Source organism: Lichenostomus cassidix, chromosome 4, assembly GCF_008360975.1.
Source record: "Lichenostomus cassidix isolate B80296 chromosome 4, HeHo_3.0, whole genome shotgun sequence".
Taxonomy (NCBI): Eukaryota; Metazoa; Chordata; class Aves; order Passeriformes; family Meliphagidae; genus Lichenostomus; species Lichenostomus cassidix.
This window is the reverse complement of record NC_139484.1, coordinates 28,625,305-28,643,481: the sequence shown is the minus strand read 5'-3', so window position 1 is coordinate 28,643,481 and position 18,177 is coordinate 28,625,305. Positions and strand designations below refer to the sequence as shown.

Below are 18,177 nucleotides of genomic sequence, written 5' to 3'. Positions count from 1 at the left end.
TTACCATATTCATGAAGGACTAAACTGGAGTTTTACCCATTTTTACTTGAAACAATACTAAGTTTTATTCCAAGTCTTGTTCTGCAAAAATCTTTTTATAACCATTTATGCTAAGAAGTTTGAGGTACCGAAAAATAAATCTTTTGGTCTCAACAAAAATTTAGCTTAAAAAGCAACCCCTCTTCTAAAGAAATGTCATTCTTCAGCTAGAAACAGAGGAAACTATTTCCAAGACCATTCTTTTTATGGCCTTCACTATGCTGGAGAATAAGATTATCATCTGACTGTATTCTTGTTCCTGCCAACAAAAATTAGACTGCCCAGATTATGACTTCCGTTTAAAGTGAATGAAGGCTTTCAAGAGCTCAGGTTTCCCTCAGTAGCCAGCCCTGCAAAAATGGCATGTTTTCTTTTGGCATATAGTTTCCTAGCAGTAACCAGGACTACTGAGACACAAAGCCGTGTCAGCAGGTGGAAAAGCAGAAGCCAGAAGATAGAACATTAAATATTCTTAATTATTAATGAATGCATTTCTATAAATGTTGACATTGTTCTCACATCTCTGAAGTCAAATCCTGACACATCTGCACTACAGTCCTGCACCTGACTGCCACTGGTGCACACGAGAAAGAAGAGCAATGACAACAGCAGAGGTTTCAGCTCTGGTGTTACTGAGGCACATGCAGAACAGTCATGTGCCACTTCAACCACCATACAACAATAACTACATTCAGCCTGCCTCAAGCTGTCTGGGACATCTTTCCTCTGTATTGCCAGCATACTCATATTGAAGAAAATTAAAATCCTTGCATGTCAGGCTCTCTGGATCATCCGACATACCATCCAGTAGTGGTAATGAAATCATGAGACCTTTTGTAGAAAAAGCTATTAAAAAATTACAGCAAACTTGTCAGTGATTTTGCTTCCCAGGAAAATCAGTGTAAGTATTTTAGCATAATATCTGATCAACCAACTTTCATTAGTATAGCACTTAAAATTAACTCTAAATCTATGTCATTTGTATTCTATTTGAAAATCTACTTTTTCCTTCTTCCAAAGAATTTCATTTCCCTTGTTGCTAGAACTTGTGCTTTGCCTCAAGCTAGTCACAATACCCAATTCTTTATAGTTTTGCATTCTCCTCCTCCAGGGACATTCTTCTGTCAGCTCAGCAAGACCTTTTACATTACACATTCTTTTTTTTTTCTTTCCTTCTTCCTCCCAAGTCCTCTCACTTCTGTGCCCCTATGTACTAGGTACAAGCATATTTTATATCTCCTCTCTATTACTTTACTAGGATTTCTTTAATCCTATCTATCCCATTTCATAAGGAATACACCCATATTGCTTACTTCTCGCCTCATCTCCATGCAGCTGTCAGCTTGTTCCATCTCTTTTTTTCTCTTTTTCCTCAGTCAGTCTTTTTCCTCTTTTTCAGTCTTTTTCCTCCTCAGCCTTACATCACCTCCCCCTGCTCCTAACACTATCAAACTGAAATTGTTTCTTGTGTCCACAGGCTGTGGACACTTGGGCAGCACTCATTTCTTCAAAGTTAGCATCCATTCAGGAAACGGGGTATTTGTAACTCAAATTAAAGCCCAAGAATTGTTGTCTCACAGCTGTTTGAGACAAAGAAGATGCTACTGTACATACAACCTGCTCTTAGGAGACTTAAGAAATTGGGGATTACAATTACGTTTCCTCAATACTAATCCTGCACTGATCTTTATAACAACTGTGGTTAAAATTTTCCATTCTGACTGATGTAACTTGAGTGACTACAAATTTCATTTGTTTCAAAAGCCTGACTTCAGTCCCATGAGGAGTCATTGGCTATGGCAGTGTGATAGCAGTCATCTCCTGACTCATTTCTAAACAGGTGAGGGAGCAGCAGGTGTAATATCCAGTGGGTCTCACTTGGCAGAATTAAATCGAGAGGTCAGCACTCATAACCAGTGAAGGAGAAAAACCACAGAATCAGCTTCTTCAGGTGGAGCTTGCTTAAATATTGGAACGTAAGATATCCATTGGTCCCACAGAATTTCAAGAATTAGAAGGTGCTATAAATAAATTGTAACTACTAACCCTAACAACAAGGATACATATGGTAAACCTAAACATACATTTTCCTCTACCTATGTTTATCCAATCAAATCAGCACAAAGCATATATTAGATGGGAAATTATCTCAAGAGCATGAAAAAAGATTTACAAACTCTGACTTCCCAGACCAGGACAGGTGCAGAGGACAGAGTCACCATTAGGTGAGAGCTACTGGAAAAAGGATGCTATCATACAGAGGCAGAGCAGCTCCTCAGACAGCAGTTACCAGTGGAAGAGGCAGTTTTTAAAAGACCGTTTAGGATCTGACTCTGGTCTTAACACTTGCACCTAATGAGCTGGACTGAACTTGCTCCAGCACAGTTGTGCTTAAAGCTGTTTTTCTGGACAGAGGGCTGCTGTCCTGATCTAATTGAATTAATTCCACATTCCCTGGCCTTGTGTAATTAACTTGGGTTTGGGGTTTTGCTGTGAAGCCCGCTATTAAAAAGCAAGCTGCTTAGTGGTAGCGGTATTGTTTGTATTATAACAGCACCTCTAAAACTAGTCCTGGCTCAAGATTCCAGTGTCCTGAGGCTGTACTGACAGTGAAGAAAAATAATGGAGTACACACCACAAGATGGAAGCACTGCATCTTTCTCCAGCTTGCTAATATGGCTCAGCATTTCAAGCCTAGCTCTTTGTGGACACATGATTTCCTGTTGCCCACTGAATACTAGCCTGGGAACCAACTCACAATGCTGAAATATTACTCATCATGTATCCAAATATGAAGCCACCTTCACCAAGGCAGGGTCTGCTGCAAGGAGAGCAGGTGACTATTGTAGGTACTCACATGTTTCCCACCAGAGCAACACTGAGGCAGCTCATTGTCCCTCATACTCATCATTACAATGCCTCCTCTGTCAAGAGGTAGCCTAGGGCTTGAGAGACCTTATTGACAAAGCACCTTGCCCAAGATGATAAAAAAAATTAAAATAAATAAACCTGTGGCAAAGCAGGAACTGAATTTAGATTTTCCTGGTGATCACAAAGCTTAGAGTCTCCTGTTCTCTGAATGGACTTCCTTACATCACACTAGGTCTGTATACCATATTTAAAGTTAAGATGCAAATGTTTACACAACACATCTAATTTCTTTCCTTTTAAAAAGAAAAGTGTAAGGTAGTGGTGTGCTACCAAACGGCCCTGAAAACTACAAGGTTTCATAGCTTTAGAGAAGTACTGAAAATTATCTTAAGAACTCTATTTTCTTAATCATGTTTCATCTAAAATAGTCACATCTTTCACAAGTACTTGCTCTATAGTCATATTTGCACTTGCACTGCATTTCCTCCACATTTTTCATACAGGAAGCAAAATTTTATTACCCCATTTGGGGAGAAGCTGAAACCCAAAGAGAACAAATAAAATTTTACATAGTAAGTGATCTGAGTCTGCAAGAAAGCAACCCAGCATCAGAGAAACATCATATGAGCCCTCTGGCTTTGACGTCATGTTTTGTGCTTGGCATGACAACAGTCAGGACCATGTGCATGGTCTGCTGGGCTGGGAGACCAACAGTCATAGATAGGCAGCAAGTCTGCCAGTGAGCACATCATGAAGAAGAATTTCAAGCAGCCAGAAAAACACTGTTTGAAAACAGTAGCAAGTTGGCCCATTTAGGTGTTTATTTAAGGGAATACTTGGTACAAACTAAAGTTTGGTTTCAGTCTGGATGCCTCCCAGATTTTGTTTTTCACATTATTGCTCTCCCTACACATAGCTTTTTCCATCAGCTCCAACAGTTTTCCTCTTATTTTTCTATTAAATGCTCCAAAATTTAACTGCTCCTTCTTGTCCAGTTGCATTGGTCTTTGCTTTCTCACATTAACCCCACCCACAGTTCCTTGCCCACCGTTTTTGTTTGCAGGTTCTAGAAAAGAAACACTATAAACTAAAATTTTGGTGAATCAAGGAAATAACAGTTCTGAATGAAACAGCCAAACAGTTTAGAGTCAGATACAGTGAGCCCTCATCTGAATGCTAGCCCATTCCTTTATCTAAACATTCATCCTGGAAAATAACCATGCTGATCATATCAGAAAGTACAGTGCTGCAAACATACCGTGGTTGCATATTTCCTGGGAGGCACTTGAAGAAGTTACTTGCACAATCATGCACCGTTGGGTTCAAGATAGTCTAAACACTGCATATATATACCTTTCAGTTTATATGCTGTTATCTTTGTCTACACACTAAAATCTCCAGACCATCCTTCATATCTAGTAACAGGTTAGCAAAAAAACCTACAAGGTTGTGAGAAAACTATTTACAGGTATATTAACATGAATCCCCCATGCAGTAAAACATAATTAAATATAAGAATATTAATTACTACTCAAAATATTTTAGTATCATATATTGTAAGTTGCAAGTCCAATCATTTTTAAAATATCTGCTCCTTAAAAATTAAACACATGGTAACTTAAGTGTAATCTTACTTTTTGAATGTTTTCTGCATATAAAGTACTCCAGTGCTTTTGTAAATGAATCCCAGTGATAATGAACCAAACACCACGAAAACAAACACAAAATAGCTTATAAGGCAAAATAAGGAGTCACTGCTGAGTTAAGCCATTTCATTGGTAAGCATTTCAAAACAAAAAAGTGTTGTACTATTTTGTATGTCCAAATCCAGTTTTAAGTAACTCTACTACAAAACTGCAGACAAGGAGAGGTCACAGAGCATGAATTCTCTCATCAATGTATTACCTGTCTCCAGTTCTGTTTCTCTGCTTTCAGATCAAGAGGAACAGGCAGGTTTACAGACCACACGCAGCTGCAGACAAGAGGCAAATAATCCTAATTAACCAGAAAGAAAGAATTTGTTAAGTACCTACCTTCTCCTCATTTTCTTGGTTCCAGCTCCTCTGCAGTCTTCAGCCTTGCAAAACTCTCCCATTCTGTGCGACCCCACAACAGACTCTTGAGTGATCCATTGTGGCAAACTTCCTTCTGTTCATCTTTAGACTGGCTAAGGTGGAAAAAAATTAAACAAAGGAAAAAATAAAAGGTGGAGGCACTTACAGGAGAAACTAAAATAATCTTAAGAAACAGTGGATCTGGTTAAGGCACTCTGTTCTTTCATCATGTCAGAGAGCTAGTTTACTGACTATTGAGTTTGTCTGTAGGTCACTAGGGTGCTAATGCCAGGCAAGGCAAAAGGAATCTTGTCCCTTGATAGGATTTAAAGGTAATCTTCAGGAGAAAGAGTGAGAACAGTTATTAGCATTTGGGAGTGTGATTGCTAATCCAGTAATGATGCATGATTGATTTACTAACTGTTTCACTTGCAGAAACAAATGGAAAAAGATGCTGCCAATAACCTGCCATTCTTTGGTGGAGACCACAATGTCTGAATCCCTTTCTCAGAGCAAAACTGGGGCAAATCCTGAGCCTGTGTGATTCACAATGAGGAATTAATTTCATCTTAATGCATAATCCTATATGCTCGCAGAGGAGAGAATGCTGTAGAGAATTTTTTTAAAGCATGCTGAAATATATCTAGCGTGTTATATACATTTATAGATGAAGAGTAATACATTTTTTCATGCATTTTTTCTCGTTTACCACATCATCAGTAGCTAAAGTAGGTCACATGTAAAAAGTTAGCCATTGTTGTTTTCCCTACTTTTTCCCCTCCACCACCAAATCCTAATTCCACATGTGACACTGCCACAAAAACAGCCAAACTGCATGTTGTAGGTTACACATTGTAGGTTACTTTTCAACAGGACTATGGGGCCTTGAAGAACACTGAAGTCTCTTACACAAGAAAACATTATCTGCTCCAAAAGGCTTACAATCCAACCAGTCACTCCACTGAAAGAGCTGCATTGACTGATTTTTGTCTGAGCTGCCATTCACAGCATTCTGTAAATTCCCATCCTATAGGCATCTATTTGTATGTTGCAATAATACATGCAGGAAAAGACTTGCTGATTTATACAGTGGCCCAAGTAAATGCATTAGAGGCAGAAATTTTCACCCTGAAGGACCTGTAGCACAATGCTCATGTGTCACGTACCCAGGTCCTTTATCACAAATAGCATTGAGCCTTTTATGTTGAATTCATGTCTCACTTTCAGAATTCTTCCCTATTCAAGTATCCTCAATTATATTTATTCCCTGTTATGGCTTTAAGACAGCACTGCTTTTAAAAGAAAAGCTATTAACATTTGCATTACATCCTTCATGCCAGGAGGACTTCTCTATTTGAGTTCTCAGATTAACTGTTAATTACTTTATGTACCAGATACCTCATAAAGTTAGTCAAGATGCAGGTCTTGGCTCAAAGAGTCTGAATTCAGTATTACAAAATAAGTGAGAGTTGTTAACTGTCAATAAACAAATTAAATCAGAGGGACTAAAACAGAAAGAGTGAGAGATCAGAGCCTATAAGAAAGGCCAAAATTTCTCTAGACCTTTACCCTGATCCATATAGTCACAACTCTTTGCCTGTATGAATTCTGCAGCAGCTAAAAAATATTGCTGAGCCTTCTACCACATTTTTAGCTCTTCAACTCCTGCCTTCAGGTTTAATAGAACATGTTATTAACATCCAAATGCAACCCACTGGTCTTCACACAGCAAAAACCCCCTCCATTCAGCAGTCCATTTCCTATATAATGTGTAGTTTGCTTGAAAGTAGGTAAGTAGTTGCCCTCAGGCCATCAGCTGCACAAGGTGTGCAGCCTGTGTGACATTATATGAGATCTGCATAGAAACATCATCTGCAAGCAATCAAAAAAAGCTAAAGATTAAAATTCCCCCAAAACTGGGTCACCCTTTTTCTTTTAAATGAATGTCCTAGGGAATACTTGAATAAGAAGCTGCAAACTATGTGCAAGAATAAAAATATTTGCATACTGCTGCTTTCTCAGCAAGTGCTCTTACTTGCACTGTGGGCAGTTTCACTGCTGATGTAAGGGCCCTGCCTAACTCTGCACCTCACCTTGCTTTGGCTTGTTGTGTGTAGTATCATATTGTGCTTCATCTTCACAATTAATCTCAATGACTTTTCCCGACAGATTTGGACCCGTCCTCTGATAATTTATGAATCCTGAAAGCTGATCTGGGTGTTAGAACAACTTCTCAATTCATGTATTTGCTTACCTTGCTTAAAAAGCAGTACAGAAAGAACAAATTGGCTCAAGAAGGCCATGTGTCATTAAAAACCAGGATAACAGCATAACGTCAGGATGTTTTCCGTCCACTTTTGGTCAACTTCACAAGCCTGCTTTTGTCTAAGAAAGGCAAAGGGCTGCAAATAAATAGCTATAGGATGTTCTGGCAGAGGGAGGTACAAGAGCAGGGCACATTTCAGGTGGAACAAAGATGTCAAGTCAGTGAGGGAGTCTGGCCTGTCTCAGTCCAATGACAGGAACCTTACAGGGTAGCAGGTTAAGTCCAGTTGAAAAATTATCCTAATAATCTGGTTTCCCATAAAGTATATTATCTCCAAACTCAATTACAATCCCCCTATATTTTCTTTAGTACAACATTATCTGTCTAGAATTCAAGTGATTTAGTAGGTATGTAACTACTTTGTAGAAACGGACTAAAGTTGAAATTTGATTAAATTTTAAATAAAGAGTTGCTTACTTTTCTTCTCCAGTACAGATACTATCTTTTTCCTTACTTAGTTGTTACATATTCAGCTCCAGACTAATTTAAAACACGGAGACCATATCAACTGTGTTTCTCTCCAATATCCTAAAAATACAACACTCTTCTTCCCTTTTTTTTCCCCCGTGACTGTAGAAAGTAAAACAGCCTTTTATTATATTACTTTTCACTTGAAGCCTCCACACAAATTTTTCCTTCAAGACAATGCCTTCAGAGGAGGAAAGTAATAAACATCCCTAGCTGTAGTGCTTGATATTTGAAAGTTCATGCTGACCATTATTTCAGATCAGTACCAGAATTCCTGGCAGTGCTACTAATCTCAAATACAGAGCCACAAAACATTAGATTAACTAAAACAAACACTGTAATGTCTCCACACCAAAATACTTAACTGGTCTATCCCAGGACTCATGTCTTATTTCTACATGGTATGTCATGTACATGATAATTTTATCTTCCTGTATCAGTCCAGTCATAGGCTTGGACATGTTATCTCTAATAAAAAAACAAAACCAAAACCAACCAACCAAACAAAAAGTAGAAAAAAATGGCCTCGTCCACTGCATCTGGTACTGTACCACTTAAGAACTGCAGGTGGGAACTTTGCAGTTAATTTGCAGTTCACTCTTTGGTCTGAAACCAGCTTACAGTGACAGGAAGAAAAATTGAAAAGGTTATCTCTCACGGACCTGTCAGTTTTTTCCCTAAAGAAAACACTGCATATTCAGGGTTGAAAAGTCTTCACACATAAATCTTAACAGCTCTGTAAACATCTTCATGATGGTTCATCAATTACCCTTCCTTGCCTTCTGTCACCAGCAAAGTTTGGGAAGACTTCCTCTCACTGGAGAGTGATTTTTTCTGGAATAAAAGTCTGTGTCATCACTTTGTTCCCCATCTAGAAAGACAATGAAGAAACATGGCTAGCAGTTAATCTAATTAATTGCTGTACCAGAGACTTTTCTTCCTCCATTTTTAATGGGAATTTCACTAGCTCGCTGAAGTCTTTCATGTTTGTTGTTGCCCAGTGCTTTGAAGCTGTAGCACAATGCAAGACAGAGCAGAGATATTGGAAACACCTCACTATGAGCTGATTCCACAACCAGCCTTGGTCACTACCCAGGAACACCCCAGGATGGCTTTTTGTAGCAGCTGGGTGGGTATACATCATCTCCTAGGGACAAACCCTACTTGTTTTCTAAGGGCAGCTTGGAGTCTGATTGTCATCTCAAGTCTGTCAATGTAAATGAGAATTATTTCCATTAGCACTGAAGAACAACTGAGTTGGAGGCTGGATTTAGTGAGGTTCACTCAAATCACTCATCATTCCTTTCAGGCAGGGCCCTTTTAATCCTGATTCTGTACAGCAGGTAAGCAGCTAGCTCACAGCACCCTGGCCTGCAGCAGGGGTTTCTAGGCATAAGAGGCGGGGAAAGAGGAGAGAAACAGAATTATGCACCGAGAACCCTATCTGCTAGTCAGGAAGGAAAGACAAATCAGACAAAAAAGATCCATGACCCAGAGGAGGTTCTCACATTACCATTTACAAAATGTTACAGCTTTGATCTATAATCCCTGTTCTCTTATTCCTCCTCCTCTTTTTACATCTACAAGCAATTGTTATCCCTTATCTTACTTGGAGCTAGAGCTGCAAGTCTGGGGAGACCAGATCTTTGCAAAGTGCTTTGTCCTTTTGTGGCAGCATTAAAAAGACAGATTTCCATAGCTGCATTTTTCTGTGGGAGCAGGATTCCTTCCTGAAGCAGCAGGTATTGCTAGCTCTCTATCATTATGGAGCACCTGGAGACTGTCGACTGAAAAGTGCAGAGTATCAGTATATACATTTTAAAACCCAAGAGACCCTCTTCCCTCTTCTCTTATTTTAATGTAACAGGTAGAGTTTCCCAGGCTCTTCAAGGATAACTCAAACCCCCTGATCAGTGCTTTTTGCTTTAAAACTACCACAGTGTCCCCAAAAGCAAAAAAAACCTCTTGCCAATTAACCAATGAAAAAACTACCCCACACATGCAACTGAAATGTCATACAAAAATTAACACCTTTTTCTTTAGGATTTATAGGGCCAAATCCTGCTTAATGAGGCAACCCAGGCAAACCCTAAGAATGAGTGAGTTTGACCCATGGCATTTCATTCTCTGCAACAAACCAGCTAAAGGTCACACTTGCAAAGATGTGCCCATTTCATCTGTAATATGGGTACACAAACAAGCACGGAAGAGTGAATGGGAAGATGTCAAGAGAAGAAAATTTTCTGAGAATTAAGAGAAAATTCAGCAAATCTAATTGATGGTGAGGGGAGTTTTTGTCCGAAATGGGGCTAAACAAGGTCTCATTTCAAATAAGAAGTTGTAAGGTATTTGATTTCCCTGTTGATTCCTTAACGTTGTGACTTTGAAAGCAAGAGGACGTGTATGCAATGGAAGGGGGCAATGCTTCCTCTCCTATTACACAGGAGCTATTCAAGGAAGGAAGGAAAGAGAACTCAAATCTATGCTTCACTGCTCACAGCATTTGCTGACTGGCAGAGATACTGAGTGAAAAGGTTTAGGGATATGACATCCACTGGCAAGGAGAAAGCTCATCATCTGCCTCCCTTTGCAGCTGCTGATACTCAGCCAACACACTCCTGGCTCTGATGTCAGTGGTCTAAATGAGGGCCATACTCTGATAATTTATTCTCAGGAAATCTCTGCCAAATTATTAGCGAGGCTCTGACTTCCACAGCAACTGCACACTGCTCCTCAAGCACAGAGGAGATTTGCCAGCTTCCGATTCAGGCAGGGCAGAGTTTGCAGCTATTAAATACTGCTGCAAACTTACTTTCAAGATAGATCTGCTTACATCTGTTCATCCCTACCATGAACCCTCACTGAACAGAAAAATATTCTCCAGGCCCTCAAGAGATCAGAGCTGGGCTATGTCAGTAATAATTATTAAGTACAACAAAATGCCATCTTGGTACTGAATAAAAATACTCAGAATAAATGAAAATACTGTTACAGCATTTCATCTTCCCTTTTGCTGTCTGGAAAGCTAAAATCTCTTCAGCCTTCAGAGTCTCTTGTGGATATAATAATTTTATATAAAACTGGAAGACTTGTTCATGACTCATCTGCCTGTATTACCAAGTGGATTTTTCAGTCCAAAAGCCAGACATCCATTATGCGGGCTGCTAAATGATTTACACTGATTGAGCACGCACGGTATGCAGCTCTTGCAAATTTTATATGCTGGCTGTATGGAGAATGAATGCTTGCTGATTATGCTCCAAATAGCAATGAACCCAATTACCTAAGCCACTAACTCCCAGCAAGGAAGCCAGAAATGCAGCTGTTGCTTCAGTACCTTAAAGAAATATTTACTGTTTGTATCTTAACTACTGTAATTTGAAGTAAATAGGAGATTCACATTAGTGAAGAACACATGCATTAGGTCAAAATCACATATTTTAATAACTGTTGTTAATTCCTTATGCTCTGGAGCTTGTATTCCAGCCTAAGGCCTTAACCCACACCTGGGAAAGTAGACAGGAATCCAGCTACTCTGGGAATCGGAGTGACCTCCAAAGTGTAGCCACCAAGATTGGAAGCCTGAAAAAAAGGGCAATTTTCAGAGAGAAACATAAGGACGTTTCTTAATCTTGTGGTGAAAACATGACTTCTATCATCCAGAGAGCTAGAATGAATTTTGGTATGAGGAATGGGTACTAATGACTACAGAAGCACCATTCAAAAAAAAAAAAAAAAAAAAAAAATTGGCACATGGAGGTCACCCAGTCAAAATGCTTTTTTCACACAGGGCTAACTCCACAGTAGATATTGAGATTCTGGGCTTTGTCCACTTGAGGTTCAATGCCGACTGAGTGATCACATCTCTGGCTCTGTTTCCAGTGCTCTGCCATCCCCATGGGAAGGACATTTTTTTCCATGTCATAATGGAACTTTCCTTGTGGCAACATTGCAGTGTTGCCCATTATCCCTTCATTGCACACCTCTGGACACACCAGCTCTGTACCCTGTGGCAGAGCAGAGCCGTCACCACAGGCACCCCATGCAGCGTAGTGACAGCAGCAGGCCTGGGGTATGGGTGAAGACCAAAGGGACATCACCACCAGAGGAAAGAACTGCAGTTCCACAGATTGGGAGCAGCTACAAATTTAGCCAAGAGCCTCACTTAATAGCTCATATTGCATTTCAGAGCTCTGACGCACATGCAATTGACTAACGTCACCACACAGCCCTGCATCCAACATGCTGCTGAGTCTGTGCTTCAGGGAAGGACTTCAAGCTAGGACTGGAATAACAGGAAAATCAGGGAGGATGAAGAACAAGCTTATTCTTTTACATTCACAAAGCACCTGTCACACAAAACACTCCTTTTTTTCATGAGCACAAAAGTCACACAGTGTATCACAGAATTAAATGAAAAAGCCAAAAATTACCAATATGACTGAAATCAGCCCCCTCTCCTCTTGTTCAACATCCACATTGTGAAAACCAGTGGTTAAGTGACTTTCCATTCCAGTCAATAATGAAATTGCTGTCTATAGTCCATAATGTTTTAGCTCATGTTCCAAATTTCTAGGTGTACCCACAAGTACAGTCATCACTAAAAACCACCCTGGTGCACACCTCGGGAGACTAAGCACAAATGTAATCTCCTAAATTTAGCAATATAACTCCAAATTAAAAAAAAAATAAAAAAAAGATTTTTGATAACTTTGATCTTAAAAAAAAAAGTCCTAATTAAAAAACAAACAAACAAAACCTTCTCTAATTAACTCTCTATTTTGCATGTGTGAATCTTTGGTCTTCCAAAACTCTGAAATTATTTTACAGATATTAATGGATATGGCTAAACCATACTGTGAAGTCTAAGATGGCTGCCTGTCCCTATCTGTAGGGTTTGGTAATGGCACACAGTGCTCACCACTGAAACAGAAGTTTCCCAGTCAGCAAAAGGTACAGCTCCAAATGGAGAGAATCAGGCAAAGCAAAAGGAAATTAATTATGAAACTCCTCTTTACAAATGCGATTTGAGGATTCAATTCATATCCCTTTCTCCTGGAAAGAAAGATAAGGTTCTTTGGAGGATCATTCAAGAGACCAGTTTATCTGCCCATTCTCTTTCCTGCCCTGCATCTTTCAGACTACGTTGTACAGTGGCTAAAAGGGAGGATATGAACAGATGGCTGTTTGCTCTGATAACTGTGTCTGTTCCTAGTCAGATTAATCGGTTACAACCCAGTTAAAGATTAGTGTCTGGTAAAATGATACCAACAGTCCTTCAGTTACTCTTCACTGTCCATGTGAAGAAAATAAAATACATTACTAAGAATGAAAATGGAGTTTCAATACATGCTAGGGATTATGCAAAACACATTGCTATAGAAAGAGTACAGTATGTGCCCTTCCAGACTACAGTTTCAAAGAGTATAAAGTTTACCGGAACGTGAAGGTCAAATGGAGGTTTAAAGACACAAGATGTTCTTGTGGATCAACAAATCAGAACAGTATCAGTGTCATGATTACTTTTCATTTATCCAGGCCTTTGGCATCAAGCTGCTCATGAGACTTAGGGACTGCAGCAGTATCTCATTTCATACCTCTTCTGATTACACTGAGAAGAGATTCCCCTTCAAACAACTGGGAACATGCCAGGATACTGGAGCATTGTACTGATATTCACTGAAGAGGAGACTGGGTTGCCCTCAGTAATTAGAACCCTCAGTGCATGGCAAGATAATGGCAAAACCCATGCAATGCAATCAATAAAGAATGAAAGGATGAGAACATAAGTAGGGCTGGCTTGTCTGATTATATGGAAAAGAGACACTGGCTCACAAACCTGATTGCATGCTCTGAGACTGTGGGATTGATTACCAATGATTATCATGGAAGTGTAGTAACTGTTGTAGAGCACTTGACACAGAGCTGCAGGGTACTGCACTTTAAAAGGTAGCTCTTACCCTGAACAACACATGCACTCAAAATTGGCTAACTGGCAAGCTCACAAAGAGAGAGGGAAACATTATCAGTTAAGTTTCTACTGACGTTCTGCAGTGTTGCATTCTGGGTACACAGCCCATACAAAAAGTCTTTTACCTCCCTCTTCTATGAAATAAAGCTGTACAGAACACACATACATGTCTGTACATTTGATAAATACATGTGTATGTTTAACATACGGAGACTGACAAAGGGTAGAAGTAAATTCAGCTCAGTAACACATTGCACTGAAGCAAATGCAACACGATAAATGTTAGGATAGCAAGCACAAGCCTCACAGGATAACAGTGTATTCCAGAAAATAGAGAATTTGAAAAGAATTTTTAAGACAAAATTAAGACACTACAGACACATCTGAAGAAGCAAAATGAATATGTATAGTCCCTGTTTTTGCTTTGTGCTGCAGGGGAAGGGAGCAGTGGAAGAAGAGCTTGCTTCTCAGATCTTTGATTAAAAACTTTGGAGGAGGTATAAAGCACCACAAAGAAAAGGTGAGAGCTCAAGAAAATACTCTGCAGGAGAGGCCTATGGAGCTCCAGCTGTTTGGGCTATCAAAAGGAAGACAAAAGAGATTAATCAGTTACAGTGTATAAATCCTTCAAAAACAGAAAATGAAATTAGAGAGATCATTAACACAGCAAAGAAAGACACACACACACCCACCCCAGAAAAACTCTGTAGTTCAAGCCAAGAAAACTAATTTGTGAAATCAGACAAAGGTGTAATCTACAAGGTGATTAACCAAAGAAGCAAGGTACCCAGGGAAAGTTTTTTCATCTTTGCTTGGTGTTTCCAAATCAAGACTGGATGTCTTCATGAAGAACAGAAGCTTTAGTCTGACTCTTCAGACTAAGGGGAAAACAACACTGAGACTCTGCCAAAAGCGCCAGCTCTGAGCCTGCGGTGCTCACCTGTAATTCCCTTCAGAAGCTCACAGCGCTGAGATCCAGCTCTTGTATCAGTCACCAACAGGCCGCTAAGATTCATCCTCTCCAACAGCAAGTCTCATATTTCTTTACCTTCCTTAGCTCCAAGTACCTTTAAGCAGGTTGGTGAGCAGGCACGACCATTTTTTAATGCATGGAATGAAAGGCAAAGTAACATTTCCAAGCACATACCTAAACCCCCAGGGAAACTCGCATCACCCACGCGATGAACAGCGCTAACACAGACTTTAAACAGCTCTCAAGCCCAGCCTCATCCCTTACTCCGCTACACCACCTGTACGTGTGCCTCACCCTCCCTGCCCCTCACTAAAATCGGGCAATTTGCAGAAATTTGCAGGAATTCACAGGAATTCACACGGCACGGCCGCCGGGCAGCGCCAAATGGCCCTGGGCCGCGCGCCCGCCGCGAGGCCTCTGGCGCCACCCAGCGGCGGCCTGGGCCGTGAGGGGCGCGGAGCTGCGGGCCGGCAGCCTGGACCCCTCATCATCAGCATTTTCTGGGCAGCACCTCCCCAGAGAGCCGGCACCATCCCATCTGGGGGCGTTTACACCCCCGGAGCAAAGCCCCAAAGCCGCCCGGGCCAGCTGGAATAGAGCTCGGCTGCAGCACACGGCCACACCCCCTTGGTTAATTAACCCTTGGCCAGGCTCTCCTCTCCCGTTAACGAGCAGCAGGAGGAAAAACTCCCAAGTGTTCTCTAAAGAGCTCCGTCAGTGCCATCTGCTAGCGGGGAGCGATGCGGAGGGGCTGCCTGTGGCGGCTTTGGTGCCCTATGTCATGGGCCAGGCTGCAGCAGCCCAGCAGGGCTGGCCGGGGCAGCCGTGCCAGGTGCGAGCTGCGCAGCTCACGTGTTGCTGAGCATAAAGCGGCCAAACCGAGCTTTCTCAGCCCTTCTGTCAAAAATTCAGTTCGGGAAAATGTTTAAGTTCCAGCACGCAACCCGACTTTGACAAAAAAAAATCAAAGGCAGCCCCTCCTCTCCCCCCAGCTGTGAGAGCTAGGCCTGCAATTTTGATTTATCATTTCTAAAAATGCTTTTCTCTAAGAATTGCTGCCAAAGCTTAGTGGTAGGACCACACTGAAGTGAGTGCAACAGAGATGCAAGAATATCTTCAGATGTCCTTAGTTGCATTGCCTCTTTCAACCACTTAGCTGATATAATGAGCTAAATGAAAGCACATGTGGGGGGTTTTTGTATTACAGAGCTGCTGCTTACAGTAGGTGAACTAACTCAGTATTTAATGTAACATATCAGCCTCTTTACTCTCAACATCTGAAGGAACTAAGCTACAAAATCTAATGATTACTAACCTGCAGACTTCAAATTTGGTCTGAACTGACTCCTCTTCTCTGTCTTTTCCAACCAAAAAGTGCACCCCTTGCTAAGTCTCTTCCTGGAGTGTCCTCAGTCCCCATTCTGCTTCCCCACCTGCAGCAACAGCAAGCCAAACCCTTCCTTCCTCCGCTTATTTCTCCCTACCACTATATACTTTCATCATCTCATGCTACAATATCACGTTGGCATACTTTTGTTTATGTCTTGTTTTGATAGCAATGAACAGATCATTATTCAGAGAGCAGACAGCATCTCAGTGTTTCACAGTTGCTTTGTTTTGTACAGCCTGTAATTTTTATTACAGGGTGGTTTTGGCTACCTGCAAAGTTATCTGATAATTTAATTGCATTGTTTTCCTCAGGCCTTCTCAAAGCCTTTGACTTTTTAGAATCCTCTTTCTAAATTCTGAAAAGAGAGTATTTCTTAGCATTTCTGTTTCATACTTGCCTTTTGAACTCTACAAGCATCTTCTTTCTGAAGAGGGGAATGCAATTACCTGCTCCAGAACAGCCTGCCCTCATCCATCTGAAGGGACACCGCCTGGGGTATCTAAGAAGCATTTTTTGGAAAGCTATTGTTCTATGGGCTTATTATGTCAATGACCCAACAACAACTGGCAAAGCTGTTTATCAGCTCTCTGCCTTGCAAATTGCTGTTAATGGGAACACATTCCTTATACCCACATGAAACCTTGCTTGGTGGGCTGTGTGGGTGGACCTGAGCCTGCATTCCTGCAAATACTTGAGGGCACAGCCTAGTCACATCCTTACAGTTAAGTGTTGTGTAAAGACACACTTGAGATAAGTGTACATTTCAGCTGATTTTTTGTCTCAGTTTTACACCCCTTAAAAAGTATTGACCACCTTGTCATCTCTGGTTTGTTCAGTGCTTGCCACTTCAGTGTTGCAGTCTGAAGGAAGGTCTGCTGAATACTCTCTCAATACACATTAGGCAAGAGCAAATAATAAATTAAGTCATGGAAGCCTCACTGGTAGAGTGTCTCTGGAGGTAGGAGACAAATATCATATGTCCTTCATCCATATGAAAAGTGCTCAAAAAGGTGCTTTTCAATTATGATTACGTTAGGGAAAACAAAGATGGTTTGGGTTTTATACTTGTCTGACTCTAGGAATTGCTAAGCATGTATAATACCCGCACTGTGCACAGGAAGCTGAGACTCCTGCATGTCTGCAAGCCCATGTGTAAGAGCAGTAGCACTGCATTCCAGCACTGAACTTGTTATTCCTAGTGCTGGTTTAGAGATGGAGATTAGGACCTTGATTTCACTTAGTACATGACTGACAATACCATCCTAACATCAAAATCCTCCATCCGCATGCTTTTAAGGAATGAGGAGCCATAGCCTGTCAGGTGGATTAGCCATATGTCAACTCCCCAGTGCACTACGGCAGAGCCATCATTAATCTGAAAACTTGATCTCAAGCCAAAGGGAACAATTATATAACCCAGATATCTGAAAGGCGAATAGGACAAAAACAAGCAAGAAAGAACAATCATCCTTCCTTACACGTGTATATTTTACTACAACTATTAGGCAATCAAAACTGTCATATAATTGCCTTTTTTTTAATTACAAAAATGATGGAAGGGTTGCAGTAATTAGAAAGTGCAGGCAACATGTTGAAAGGTAATAAATTACATAAAGGCAAAGTGCAAATGAAGCAAAATCTTTACAAGTATTTATTTACTTCTCCACAATATAGATAATTTGTGTATTTGATTTGTCCATTCCTGACTGCCATTATGAAGCCAGTGTGAAATTGGTCAGAGGGACAGAGAGCAGTCACAAATACTTGAGTTACCAGAGCAGAAGATTACTTTAAAAATTGGTGTCAAGCCCCAGAAAAGCCGCAGGAATGAGGCTCTTCACCAGGATAGATTGCATGGGCAAGTTCTACGGCACATACCTGAATTGTCACGAGCATCCAAAGCAAACTTTGGAAAACTGACAACAGAAGATAAAGGTCCACTAGCATTATTCCTCCCACATGGTTAAAGGAGACAAACACGCAATTAATTTAGCTTGCTTATTAGGACAGTGCCTAGGGCCCCTCAAGGTGGGGCCTTATTATGTTAGGCACATAAAAGCAGAACAAGCCTCTGCCCCAGAAAGA

The 18,177-nt window shown here is 40.7% G+C and overlaps 1 protein-coding gene across 1 annotated transcript in view; it reads right to left on the bottom strand.

The window, feature by feature from the left end:
- TRIM2 (tripartite motif containing 2) overlaps window positions 1-15,059 on the bottom strand; it is a 127,309-nt gene extending 112,250 nt beyond the window's left edge. Inside the window, exons 1-3 of the mRNA XM_085058525.1 lie at window positions 14,670-15,059; window positions 8,421-8,629; window positions 4,944-5,077 (exon numbers count right to left, since the gene is read on the bottom strand). The gene's annotated coding sequence lies outside the window, so the exon portion shown is untranslated. The remainder of the gene's footprint in view (window positions 1-4,943; window positions 5,078-8,420; window positions 8,630-14,669) is intronic.
- Between the last annotated feature and the right edge of the window lie 3,118 nt (window positions 15,060-18,177).